The sequence below is a fragment of the Phoenix dactylifera genome, unplaced genomic scaffold, assembly GCF_009389715.1.
Source record: "Phoenix dactylifera cultivar Barhee BC4 unplaced genomic scaffold, palm_55x_up_171113_PBpolish2nd_filt_p 000592F, whole genome shotgun sequence".
Lineage (NCBI taxonomy): Eukaryota > Viridiplantae > Streptophyta > Magnoliopsida > Arecales > Arecaceae > Phoenix > Phoenix dactylifera.
Window position 1 is genome coordinate 172,475 of NW_024067991.1, and position 13,363 is coordinate 185,837.

Genomic DNA, 13,363 nt, shown 5'->3' on the forward strand with positions numbered 1-13,363 from the left:
AGTTTTGGTTGGTTTATCTGAAAACCAACTGGGTTGTTTGTGAGCTCGGAAAAACAAACGGTGTAAAATTTTTGGTTGGTTTGTCAGAAACCAACTGGGTTGTTTGTTATCCTGGAAAACAAAAGGTTCTCGGTTGGTTGCCTGAAAAAACCAACTGGGTTTTTGATTGTGAGCCCGGAAAACAATGAGGCTGTAATCTGTTGGGTTATAGTAAAAATCTTAAGCTAGGCTTGAGGAGTGGATGTAGGTGCTGGGAGTGCACTAAACCACTATAAATCTTGGTGTTTGTGATTGCGGTTCTTCTCTTCCTTTCCTCTGCATATTCCTTACTGCATTCCTAACTTTTATTTACTGTCATATTTGTGCAATCTTATTTCCGCTACTGAATCTATAAGATATTAGTAACTCATACTCTCCATATGTTTCAACGTTAATAATTTTTTTTTAAGAGACCCAATTCACCCCCCTTCTTGGGCTGCACCTCTGGGCAACAAATGGTATTAGAGCCTGGTACTCCAGAAACTTTTGATCTAACAATCAAGAGTTAAAAGGTCATGGCAGCCACTATGGGATCCTCTATTGCCGAAGGGCAATCTACCAATAGACCATCTCTTTTCAATGGCACAAATTTTACTTATTGGAAAGCTTGTAAGAGAATTTTTATTCAAGCACTTGATTATGACTTATGGACTGTTATTATTAATGGACCTCACACACCAACTAAAATTGTTGATGGCATCACCTTATTCAAACCTGAGATTGAATGGGATGACCATGATAAAAGAATGGCTCAGCTGAATGCAAAAGCCATGAATGTTCTTTACCGTTCTTTAGATGCATATGAGTTTAATCGTATATCTATTTGCATGACTGCTAAAGAAATCTGGGATAGGCTGGAAGTTACACATGAAGGCACTAACCAGGTCAAAGAATCTAAAATCAGTATGCTAGTGCATAAGTATGAATTATTTAGAATGGAAAACAGTGAATCTATAACTGAAATGTTTACTAGATTCACTGATATTATAAACGGCCTGAAAAGCCTTGGTAGATTTTTCTCTAATAGTGATCTTGTTCGAAAAATTCTTAGGTCTCTTCCTAGAGCATGGAAAGCAAAGGTCACTGCTATTAAAGAAGCCAAAGATCTCAACTCTCTCCCACTAGAAGAACTGCTGGGTTTCTTAATGACTCATGAGCTCTCAATAAAATAGAATCTTGAGGAGGATGAACCTAAGAAGTGCAGAACCATCGCTCTTAAATCTACTCTACATGAGGATGAAAGTGAGGATTCTGAACCTGATGACAGTGAGAAAATAGCCCTGATTACAAGAAAGTTCAGAAAATTCTTTAGAAGAAATAGAGAAAACTTTAAGAAAAGGTCTGTGATCAAAGGAGAGCAAAGCAAAGAAAATAAGGAGCAATATGTTTGTTATGAATGCAAAAAGCCTGGACACTTCCGAACAGAGTGTCCTCTATTCAAGAACGCTCCAAAGAGGTTAAGGAAGAAAGCTATGATGGCTACTTGGAGTGACAGTGATGAATCCAGCTCTGGAAAAGAAGAACAGCAGCAGGAAGCTGCAAATCTGTGTCTAATGGGACACGAAAATGAGGTATATCTGAATATTGATTACGGTTTTACTTTCGATGAGCTTCAAGATGCTTTTTCTGAGCTTATGATTGAATATAAAAAGCTTAGCTTAAAGAACAAGGAACTGAAGACTAAGAACCAATCATTAGAAAAAGAAAATGCATTGCTTCTGGATAACAAGAAGAAACTGCATGAAGAAAATCAGAAGTTAGCTAATGAAGTTGAAAAACTGAAACCTATTGTTGATAAATTCACCCTAAGCTCTGAGAAATTGAATTTAATTCTAGAAAGTCAGAAAGTTGTTTATGATAAAGCTGGTTTAGGATATAATCCTTGGAAGAAATAGAAATCATTGAAAAACATTTTTGTGAAACCCGCTTATGTTAAACCAAAATTTGTACCATTCAAATTAGACAAATTGAAACAGAGATATGCCACTTACAATCCTATAAGTTAGAATCATATGAACAATGTTTCAATTAAAAAGATATGGGTTCCAAAGGGAACCATCATTGCTAACATTCAATGTTTCATAAACTTTGTTTTTCTTACTTGATTCAATCAGGGGATTGAATCAAGGATTGTAAGGTTTGTTGATGAGCCAAAGATAAAACCAACGGTGTAAGGTTGTGGTTGGTGAACCGGAAAAAACCAACTGGGTTTGATTGTGAACTCGGAAAAATAATCGGTTGGTTCTAGTCGGTGAGCCTGTGAAAACCATCCGAGTTCATTGTAACCTCGTGAAAACAACAAGTTGGATTGTGAGCTTGTAAAATAACCGGCTGTAATCCGAGCGATTATAGTGAACTCCCAAGTATAGCTTGGGGAGTGGACGTAAGAGCAAAAGTTGGCTCCGAACTACTATAAATCTTTTGTGTTTGTATTGCTTCGTGTCTCTTTCACTCTCTTCACTCACTGCATCTAGTAATCTAACTAATTCCCTTGCAATAGATTTAGTTAATTACTCATCATATTTTTAATTGATCAATATTTAATTAAAACCCAATTCACCCCCCCTCTTGGGTTGTCATCTTGGGCAACAAGTGGTATCAGAGCAGGTGCTCTCATATCGATTGGTGTTTCAATCCTTAAAAAGAGTAAAAGATTAAGATGACAACCCCTTTTGGATTTTTTCTTAGTGAGGGGCAATCTACCAATAGGCCTCCATTGTTCAATGAAGCTAACTATACCTATTGGAAGGCTAGAATGAGGATATTTATCCAAGCTCAAGATTATGATGTTTGGAGCATCATAATTAATGGACCACATATTCCTTCTATCTATGTTGATAACATTGCTATACCCAAGCTTGAAAAAGATTGGGATAATAATGATAGAAGGAAGGCACAACTAAATGCCAAAACAAAGAATGTTCTTTATTGTGCCTTGGATCCTAATGAATTCAATAGAATCTCTACTTGTAATTCTGCAAAAGAGATATGGGATAGACTTGAAGTGACCCACGAGGGCACAAATCAAGTCAAAGAATCTAAAATTAACATGCTAGTTCACAAATATGAACTATTTAAAATGGAGTCTAATGAAACCATTTCTTGCATGCTCACAAGATTTACTGATATTGTCAACGACTTAAAAAGCCTTGGCAAAAGTTATACTAGCAGTGATTTTGTCAGAAAAATTCTTCGCTCTTTACCAAGGTCATGGGAAGCTAAGGTCACGACAATCCAAGAAGCAAAAGACTTGAACAAGCTGCCACTCGAGGAGCTTCTTGGATCTCTAATGATGCATGAGCTCACAATGAAACAACACAGCGAAGAAGAATCCTTCCATAAGAAAAAGGTAATTGCCCTCAAGTCTACTTCTTTTAACAAGGATCTTTCTTGCAGTAGCAGCAGTGAAGAAGAAGACAATGAGGAAGATGAAAAAGAGGCTCTCGTGCGAAAATTCAGAAGATTCATCAATCGGAAGAAGCCCTTCCATAAGAAGAGACTTTCCTCGAGTTCCTTCAACAAGGATAAAGGTAAGGAAAGAAAAAGTGAGGGAATCAGATGCTATGAATGCAAGAAGCCGGGTCATTTCAGAGCCGACTGTCCCTTGTTGAAGAAGAGCAACAAGTACAAAAAGAAGAAAGCTCTTATCACCACCTGGACTGACTCCGATAAATCATCATCATCATCGGAAGAGGAACAAGAGAAAAAGGCCAATTTCTGCTTTATGGCAAATGAAAATGAGGTAATATCTGAAACACATTTAGATTTTATCTTTGAAGAATTGTATGATGTCTTTAATGAACTAATGGATGTATAGGTCAATAAACCTTAAAAATAAAGAATTGAAACTAACTAAACAATCCTACATTCATAAAAATGATAAATTGATTAAGGATAAGGACTCTATTGTCAAAGAAAATTTAGAATTTAAAACAAGCAACCAATTGCTAACTCAAAAAACTGATACCTTAATTAAAGATAAAGAAAGACTAACTAAGAAAATTTCAGAACTTAAAAACAATAATCAAGCTCTAAAAGATAACTTTACAAAAGATTTAAACTTACTAAAAACAGAAAAACTGAACTTAACAAAAGAACTTGAAAAATATAAACCTATTGTTGAGAAGTTTACTTATATCTTTGAAAAACTAAAAATGATTCTTAATAGTCAAAGAGCTGTGTTTAATAGAGCCGGTTTAGGGTATAAGCCTAAGAACAAGCAAAAATTTCTTAAAAACTTCTTTGTAAAAGCCGGTGAAAGTAAAGCTAAAGATGTAACCTGTTTCTGTTGTGGAAAAGTAGGACATAAAGCTAATATGTATGATCATAGAAAAACAAAAGCTAAAAAAAAAATTAAAAAGGTTTGGGTTCCAAAAGGAACCTACATAACTAACCTTGAAGGACCCAAGAAAACTTGGGTACCTAAGACTATATGATTTCTTTGTGTAGGAGTGTCTTGCAGCTAAGCTCAATAAACACTGCTGGTACTTGGATAGTGGCTGCTCAAGACATATGACGGGTGACAAGGAGCAATTCTTCACCCTAGAGTCTAAGAAAGAAGGTGCGGTGACTTTTGGAGACAATAACCAAGGTCATATCATGGGTATCGGTAAAATGCAAATCACACCTTCAATCTTTGTTGATAATGTTCGGTTTGTAGATGGTCTCAAGCATAACTTACTTAGTGTTAGTCAATTATGCGATAAAGATTTTGATGTTTTGTTTAAGCCATCTATGTGCATCATAACCAATTTAATTGACAATAGCTTAGTTTTCAAAGGATTAAGATGTGACAATGTTTATGTAGTAGATCTTGATGATCTTGCTAAAAACAGCCACTGCTTAGTAGCTAATGATACTAAGCTCAGTGAGACAAGTTGGTTATGGCATCGTAAATTAGGTCACGCAAGCATGAACACATTATCTAAATTAATTAAAAGAGATTCTGTGATTGGTTTGCCAAAGCTGAAATTTGAGAAAAATAAAATTTGTAGAGCATGTCAATTTGGCAAACAATCTAGAAGCTCTTTTAAGTCCATAAATTGTATCTCTACTACTAGACCTCTTGAGCTACTTCATATGGACCTTTTTGGACCAACTAAGACCACAAGTCTTGGTGGAAACAAGTATGGTCTTGTCATAGTAGATAATTTTTCTAGATACACATGGGTCATATTTTTAGCTCATAAAAATGAAGCATTTTCAGTATTTAAGAAATTTCATAAGAAAGTAACAAACGCAAAAAAATACTTCAGTTATGAAACAAAATTTGAAAATCATCTATTTGAAAAATTTTCTAGTAAAAAGGGGATAACTCATAATTTTTCTGCACCTAGGACTCCACAACAAAATGAAGTTGTGGAAAGAAAGAATAGAACCCTAGAGGAAATGGCTAGGACCATTTTGTGTGAAAGTGATCTTCCAAAGTATTTTTGGGGTGAAGCTATTAACACATCATGTTATATTCTAAAAGAGTTCTATTGAGACCAATTATAAAGAAAACATCTTACGAACTTTGGAGAGATAGAAAGCCCAAAGTAAACTACTTTCATATTTTTGGTTGTAGGTGTTTCATTCATAATAATGGCAAAGATAACTTAGGTAAATTTGATTCCAAATCTGATGAAGGTATCTTTTTGGGGTATTCTACATCAAGTAAGGCATATAAAGTCTTCAACAAAAGAACCCTTGTTATTGAAGAATCTATTCATGTTGTTTTTGATGAGTCTAATGATGCTTCCTCTAGCAAGAGAGTAGCTTTTGATGATGATGCAGGGATAATTGAAGAAAAGATGGATGACATGACCATACAAGAGGATGAACGGAAGCAAATTGAAGAGATTTCAACAAGCTAAGAGGTAATTGCTGAACATGGGCTTACAAAGACTTGGAGGTATGCTCACGGTCACCCTAAAGAGTTAATCTTAGATGATCCATCTCAACCTGTTAGAACTAGAGCCTCTCTTAGAAACTTAAATAATCATCTTGCATTTGTTTCACATCTAGAACCTAAAAACATTGAAGAAGTTGAAAGTGATGTAAATTGGATAAATGCTATGCAAGAGGAACTTAACCAATTTACAAGAAACAAAGTATGAAACTTAGTTGAAAGACCCTCTGAATACTCAATAATTAGAACTAAATGGGTGTACAAAAATAAACTTAATGAAAATGGAGTTGTAGTCAGCAACAAGGCTAGACTAGTAGCAAAGGGCTATAATCAAGAAGAAGGTATAGACTTTGATGAGACCTTTGCTCCTGTGGCTAGACTTGAGGTAATTAGATTATTACTAGCATTTGCATGTTTTAAAGATTTCAAACTATTTCAAATGGATGTAAAAAGTGCCTTCTTGAATGGGTATATTAATGAGGAGGTTTATGTAGAACAACCTTGTTGCCCAGAAAGACAACCCAAGAGGGGGGGTAAATTGGGTTTTAAAGTAATTATTGCAATTAAAAACTTTGTGAGTAACTAATTAAAACTTAATTGCAAGTGGATTAATTAGTTGCTATATGCAGTGGATGAAGGGAAAGGAAGAGACAATGAAACAATCACAAACACAAGCAATTTTATAGTGGTTCGGAGCTAACCCTTGCTCCTACGTCCACTTCCCAAGCCTCACTTGGGAGTTCACTATAATCCCTCGAATTACAGCCGGTTGTTTTACAAGTTCACAACCCAGCTTGTTGTTTTACGAGATCACAACGAACTCGGTCGGTTTTCGCAGGCTCACCGACTAGAACCACCCGATTGTTTTTTCGGGATCACAATCAAACCCTTACACCGTTGGTTTTAACCTCGGCTCACCAAGAAACCTTAACACCCTTGATTCAATCCCCTGATTGAATCAAGTAAGAAACAAATAGGTTGAAATAAATAAAAAAAGGAAGCTTCTCAATAAGCGTATTTAAACAATATAAGCAGGGAAGAGTAAGAAGCCCTCAAACTGATTTTAGGAGATGGAGGAAGGGGCTTTTCAAACTCTTTGACTCCTCTTGAATTTGATGTAGACTTGCTTTCAGGAGGAGAGCCTTGAATGTGAGGAAGACAGTTGGAGAGTAGACTTCAATGCACTTCTTCCTTCTTTTTCTTGTAATCACTCTAGAGAGGCTTTGGTTGGTGGAAATCCCTTTTGCTTTGAATGGAGTCTCTCTTTCTTACTCTATTATTGTTCACTCAGGCTATTTAAGCCATTCCCAAAGAAAAATAGCCGTTAGACACAGATTGAAGGCCGTTCTGCACATTCTGCAACTCCTGACAAAATGTCCGTTGGGATCGGAGTCGACTCGCTCGATCAGGAGTCGACTCGAGTGTTGCTAGAGTCGACTCATGCTGTACTGGAGACGACTCGGCCACTATTCAAAATTTGAAATAAAGTGCCGTCCCATTCTGGAGTCGACTCGGCTGAACCTGGAGTCGACTCGCCAATTGTCCGGAGATGATTTTCCCTTCTGGAGACGACTCGATCTTCAAGATTCCAAAATCATCCTCTCGATTTTACTTCCTCGAGTCGACTCGAATTTCCTAGGAGTCGACTCGGCTCTCAGAGCCGGAAGGACAGGTCTTCTGTCTTTGAACTTGAACTGTCTCGGAGTCGACTCGGACTTTGCGGGAGTCGACTCGGCTCTCAGACACTAAAATACCGATCTTCTGTCTTTGGAGTTGAACTGCCTCGGAGTCGACTCGGACTTTGCGGGAGTCGACTCGGCTCTCAGACACGAAATACCGGTCTTCTGTCTTTGGAGTTGAACTGCCTTGGAGTTGACTCGGACTTTGCGGGAGTCGACTCGGCTCTCAGACACCGAAGTTGGCTCTCTGACTTTTAGCCTTGCATTTCTCTGAGAGTCGACTCTTGCTTCCTTAGGAGTCGACCTGCCAACCGTCGGAGTCGACTCGAGTTCTTCGGGAGTCGACTCGGCTCTCAGAGTCCAAAATGGCTTCTCTGTCTTTCTGTCTGTTACTCCATGGAGTCGACTCGTACTATGCTGGAGTCGACTCGGCAAGCATCGGAGTCGACTCTAATTCTTCAGGAGTCGACTCGGTGACAGGTTCTGAGATGTATCTTTCTGTCCGGCTGTCTGTTCTCAGTCGGAGTTGACTCGTAATGTGCCGGAGTCGACTCGAGCTTGTGCCAGTGCTTCTGATACGCTTGGAGTCGACTCGTAATCTTCCGGAGTCGACTCGAGATTCAGACTTTGGTTCAAATTGATTTCTATACTTAGCCAAAGTGTATTGAACCAAAGCTAGAGACACTTAAACATAAATTCACAAATATTTGACTGAAACACTAGATTGAATTCATTAGTATACCATAAGATATACTCAAATGCTTTGAGCTATCAAAATCAAATAGGGTTATAATCAATCACTCCACAATCTCCCCCTTTTTGATGATGACAAAACATTGAGTATTTGTAAAGTGAATTGCTCAACCAAAAGGAGATTTATAATAAAGTTTTGAAATGAATTCAAGTGTCTAGTCATTTAATTTATCCAAAATTGAAAGGTGTGAAACAGTAAATTCTGAAGTTAAAGCTCCCCCTTTCATTTGGAATTATATAAGCCTTCATGTTATGCAATCAATTGTTTGGCTTATATATATTTAATGAATTTATTTTCTTAAGATTTCAGATTCTCCCCCTCAACACATGCATTCAATTTTGTTTAGATTCTCTGAATTTTCTTTTAGTGTATTGAAGCTTTTGAGCTTATATTTTTGATTTTAGAGGGAAAATCTGCCAATTTGTTCTTGAGTATGATTCAACTAATCTCCGAATATCCCTTGAATAGATTTTGGAGATGACTCCTTTAGGAGTCCCAACAGAGAGATAATGAGCCTCGAGGTATCGAATCGACTTAGAACAAATTACCTTGTGCTTTAAAAGTTTTCTTTTTATTGATTCCCTTTACATTTCAATTCAATATATTTTCTCTTCCTTTTTGTCATCATAGCAAAAAGGCAGAAAGCACAGTAAAAGACAAGAACTCAAGAATGCACAATTTTTGCAAAGAATTTCTACTCATTGTATTTATCCAAAATTGAGTACAAGTGTGATTACATATCAAGTGAGTCCTCAAGGGACTGTATCATAAAGTAAAAAGAACAAAAGATACTAGGGTTTCTTTGTGGTGGAGGATGTGGCTCCCTTGCTCAGTCTAGTGTGTTGGATGACCATGCTTAACCCCTCATTGATGTTCCTCAGTTGTTCGAGTATCTCCGAGGTGGTTCTAGACTGAATCCTCGATATGTTGTTCACACTTTCTTGGAGGGTGTCGAGTTTGAAGATCAGTGCATTGGCTAGTCTCTCAGCACCCTGACTCTGGTTGCCTAGTTCATGTTTGATGCTATCTCGCATCTCCCTCGTGTCGTCCTTGACGTCACTTATGTTCCAGTATTGACCTTGAACTAGGCTTCGAATGTTGAAGATCTCCTCCTTCAGATTTGCAACCATCTCTGTCACGGCTGCTAAGGAGGGTACTAGCTCGGTGGAGGGAGTACTCTGAGGACCTCTGAGCTCCCTCAGCAGATCATCTCGCAGATCCCTCACGATCTCCTGCCGCAACTCCCGGAGCTGCTCAGAAGATATGCGGACCTCCAGTGGCTGCTGCTGAGTGAATGGGGCAGTGGAGGTGGAGGGCTCTGTATGTGCAGGACCAGAGGTAGAAGGATGGTGGTCCTGGTCACGATCAGAGGTAGGAGAGTGATGAGTGGTAGGGTCAGAAGAAGTGGATGGTCTCCGTACCCAAACTCCCTCTACCCTATGAAATCCCATCCTATGAAGAGTCTCCTCACTCATGCGATCTGTGTAACGCAGTGAGCGAGAGGGTTCCCCCTCAGGAATGGGGACCTCTAACTCCCTAAATATCAAAGTAAATAGCATGCCATAGGGAAGACTGAACCTAGGTTTATCTAGAGGCTCACAGAGGTACTTGTAGATAAGTTTGGGGAAGTTGATAGGAGTCTCCTGGAGGATATGGTACATCAGGGCTAGGTCCCTCTCTGAGATAAAGTCAAACCTCCCAGTCTTTGGGAAGAGTCTCCTAGAAATGACACTAAGGAGAAGCCGCATTTCAGCCGACAGCTGATTTGCGAACACCTCCTCTATGGGGGACTGTGGAGGACTCCCTAAGACTGCTGTAATGGCCTCAATCTAGAGGGTGAGTGGGAAAGATCCCTTCTTGGGAAAGATGGAGGACTTGAGAAATGAAGTCCTCCGAGATGAATATGGAGACACCTGCTACGGTTCCCTGGATACAACCACTACCCCGGGCTACAGTCCCATAAAACTTCCTAACTAACCCCGGGTAAGTTGGAAGGTCTAAAGAACAGAAAAACTCTAGCCCTTGTGCCCTAAGACGATGCCCTAGGGTGAAGCCTTCCTAGGAGAGGAAGTCAAAGTCGACTTTCCTCCCGGTGGAGACTGCCTTCCCGGCGCACGGACGCGAGGGAACCGGCCTAGGCGGGGAAGAAATTGGAGGTGGTGGCCTCACGGGTTCATTCCGAGCCTTGGACCGTCGCTCGGCCCCGCTCGCGGAGATGGGTCTCTTTGATACCAGCTTTCCTAGGCATTTTTGACCTAACGATGGGGAAGGACACGGAAACTAGGAGGAAAGCTCGACGGAAAAGACCTAGAACAGGTCAGAGACGAGGTCGGAGACGGCTCTAGGGTATTGGAACAGTATCGGCTGTGAATAGAAGTGTTGATTGAACGTTTCGATTAGGGTTAAAACATCAGATTCCCGACCTCGAGTCGACTCCAGTAAGTCGCGAGTCGACTCGACCTCGAGTCGACTCCAAAATATGCGCGAGTCGACTCCCCCATGATGCCATCGACCTCGAGTCGACTCCGAAATATGCGCGAGTCGACTCCCCCATGAGCCGACTCTAAAATGTATCCGAGTCGACTCTAACTCTGGCACGCACCCAAAAATCATGTTATTTTCGTGCCACAAGAGATAGTTATAGACTTATCCATGATTTAGGAGCTGAATTGATGATCATAGATAAGAAATCCTATGTTTACCATAGACTAATCCTCAAAATCTATGAACTAGAGGAGAGTATCACGAGAATGGATCAATCACTCCTAACCCTCTTCTAAGTATGCAAAATCGATCCTCACACAGGGGTTTTGTGAAGATATCAGCGAGTTGATCATCAGTACACACAAATTGAAGTGTCACATCACCATTCAATACATGATCTCTTATGAAGTGATGTCTTATCTCAATATGTTTAGTTCTTGAGTGCTGAATTGGATTTTTAGTTAGATTAATGGCACTTGTATTATCACAATTAATGAGAATTTTATCTTGTTTAATGCCATAATCTTCAAGTTGTTGTTTAATCCACAAGATTTGAGCACAACAACTTCCGGCAGCAACATATTCGGCTTCCGCCGTAGATAGTGCAACCGAGTTTTGTTTCTTGCTAAACCAAGAGATTAAATTTTCTCCTAAGAATTGACATGACCCGCTGGTGCTTTTTCTATCAAGTTTACAACCAGCAAAATCTGAATCTGTATACCCTATTAAGTTTATGCTAGATTCTCTAGAGTACCATAAACCTATATTTTTTGTTCCTATTAGGTATTTAAAGATTCTCTTAACTGCAATTAAATGTGATTCCTTAGGATTAGATTGATATCTAGCACACATGCATACACTAAACATGATATCAGGTCTACTTGCAGTGAGATATAATAAAGATCCTATCATACCTCTATACATCTTTTGAACTACTGATTTACCTGATTCATCTTGGTCTAGTTTGCATGATGAACTCATGGGTGTGCTAATTGACTTGTTTCCTTCCATATCAAACTTCTTAAGCATCTCCTTGATGTATTTAGCTTGATTGATGAAGATCCCTTCTTCAGATTGTTTGATTTGGAGCCCGAGAAAATAGTTCAGCTCTCCCATCATGCTCATTTCAAATTCACTCTGCATTAGGTCAGCAAAATCTTCGCAGAGGCGATTGTTAGTAGCACCGAAAATAATATCATCTACATAAATCTGAACTACTAACATATCTTTGTTTTTCCTTTTTAAAAACAATGTTGTATCAACGTTCCCTCTAGAGAATTCATGATCTAACAGAAATTTGCTAAGTCTTTCATACCATGCTCTAGGTGCTTGTTTCAAACCATAAAGTGCTTTGTTTAATTTATACACATGATTGGGGTATTGATGATTTTCAAAACCAGGAGGTTGTTCTACATACACCTCCTCATTAATATACCCATTCAAAAAGGCACTTTTTACATCCATTTGAAATAATTTGAAATCTTTAGAGCATGCAAATGCTAGTAACAATCTAATTGCCTCAAGTCTAGCTACAAGAGCAAAGGTTTCATCAAAGTCTATACCTTCTTCTTGATTATAGCCCTTTGCTACTAGTCTAGCCTTGTTCCTAATCACAATTCTATTTTCATCAAGTTTATTTTTATATATCCATTTGGTTCCTATTATTGAGTATTCAGAGGGTCGTTCAACTAGGTTCCATACCTTGTTTCTAGTAAATTGGTTTAGTTCTTCTTGCAATGCATTTATCCAATTTACATCCTTTTCAGCTTCTTCTATGTGTTTAGGTTCAAAGTGTGAGACAAATGCTAGATGATTATTTAAGTTCCTAAGAGATGCTCTAGTCCTAATAGGTTGAGATGGATCATCTAAAATTAATTCCTTAGGATGCCCATGAGCATACCTCCAAGCCTTAGTCAGCCCATGATCCACAATTGCCTCTTGGCTTGTTGATGCATTTCCAATTAGTTTTTGTTCATCTTCTTGTAATGTCATCTCATCAATCTTTTCTTCAAGAATTTCTGCATCATCATCAGGAACAACTCTCTTGCTAGAAGAGATATCATTAGTATCATCAAAAACAACATGTATAGACTCTTCGATAACAAGGTTTCTTTTGTTAAATACTGTGGAGTGATTGATCATAACCCTATTTGATTTTGATGAGCTCAAAGCATCTGAGTATATCTCTTGTTTACTAATGAATTCAATTGAGTGTTTCAGTGAAAATCTTGTCTAAAGTGTTTCTAGACCTGGTTCATAATATTTTGGATAAGTCATGAAGTCAGTTTGAACCAAAGTCTGAGACTCGAGTCGACTCCAGAGTATTACGAGTCGACTCCGAGCGTATCAGAATCACTGGCACGGGCTCAAGTCGACTCCGGATCATTACGAGTCGACTCCGACTGAGAACAGACAGACGAGCAGAAAGCATCAACTCAAAACCTGTCAGCGAGTCGACTCCTGAAGTGCGCGAGTCGACTCCGATGTTTACCGAGTCAACTCCGGAGTAGTATGAGT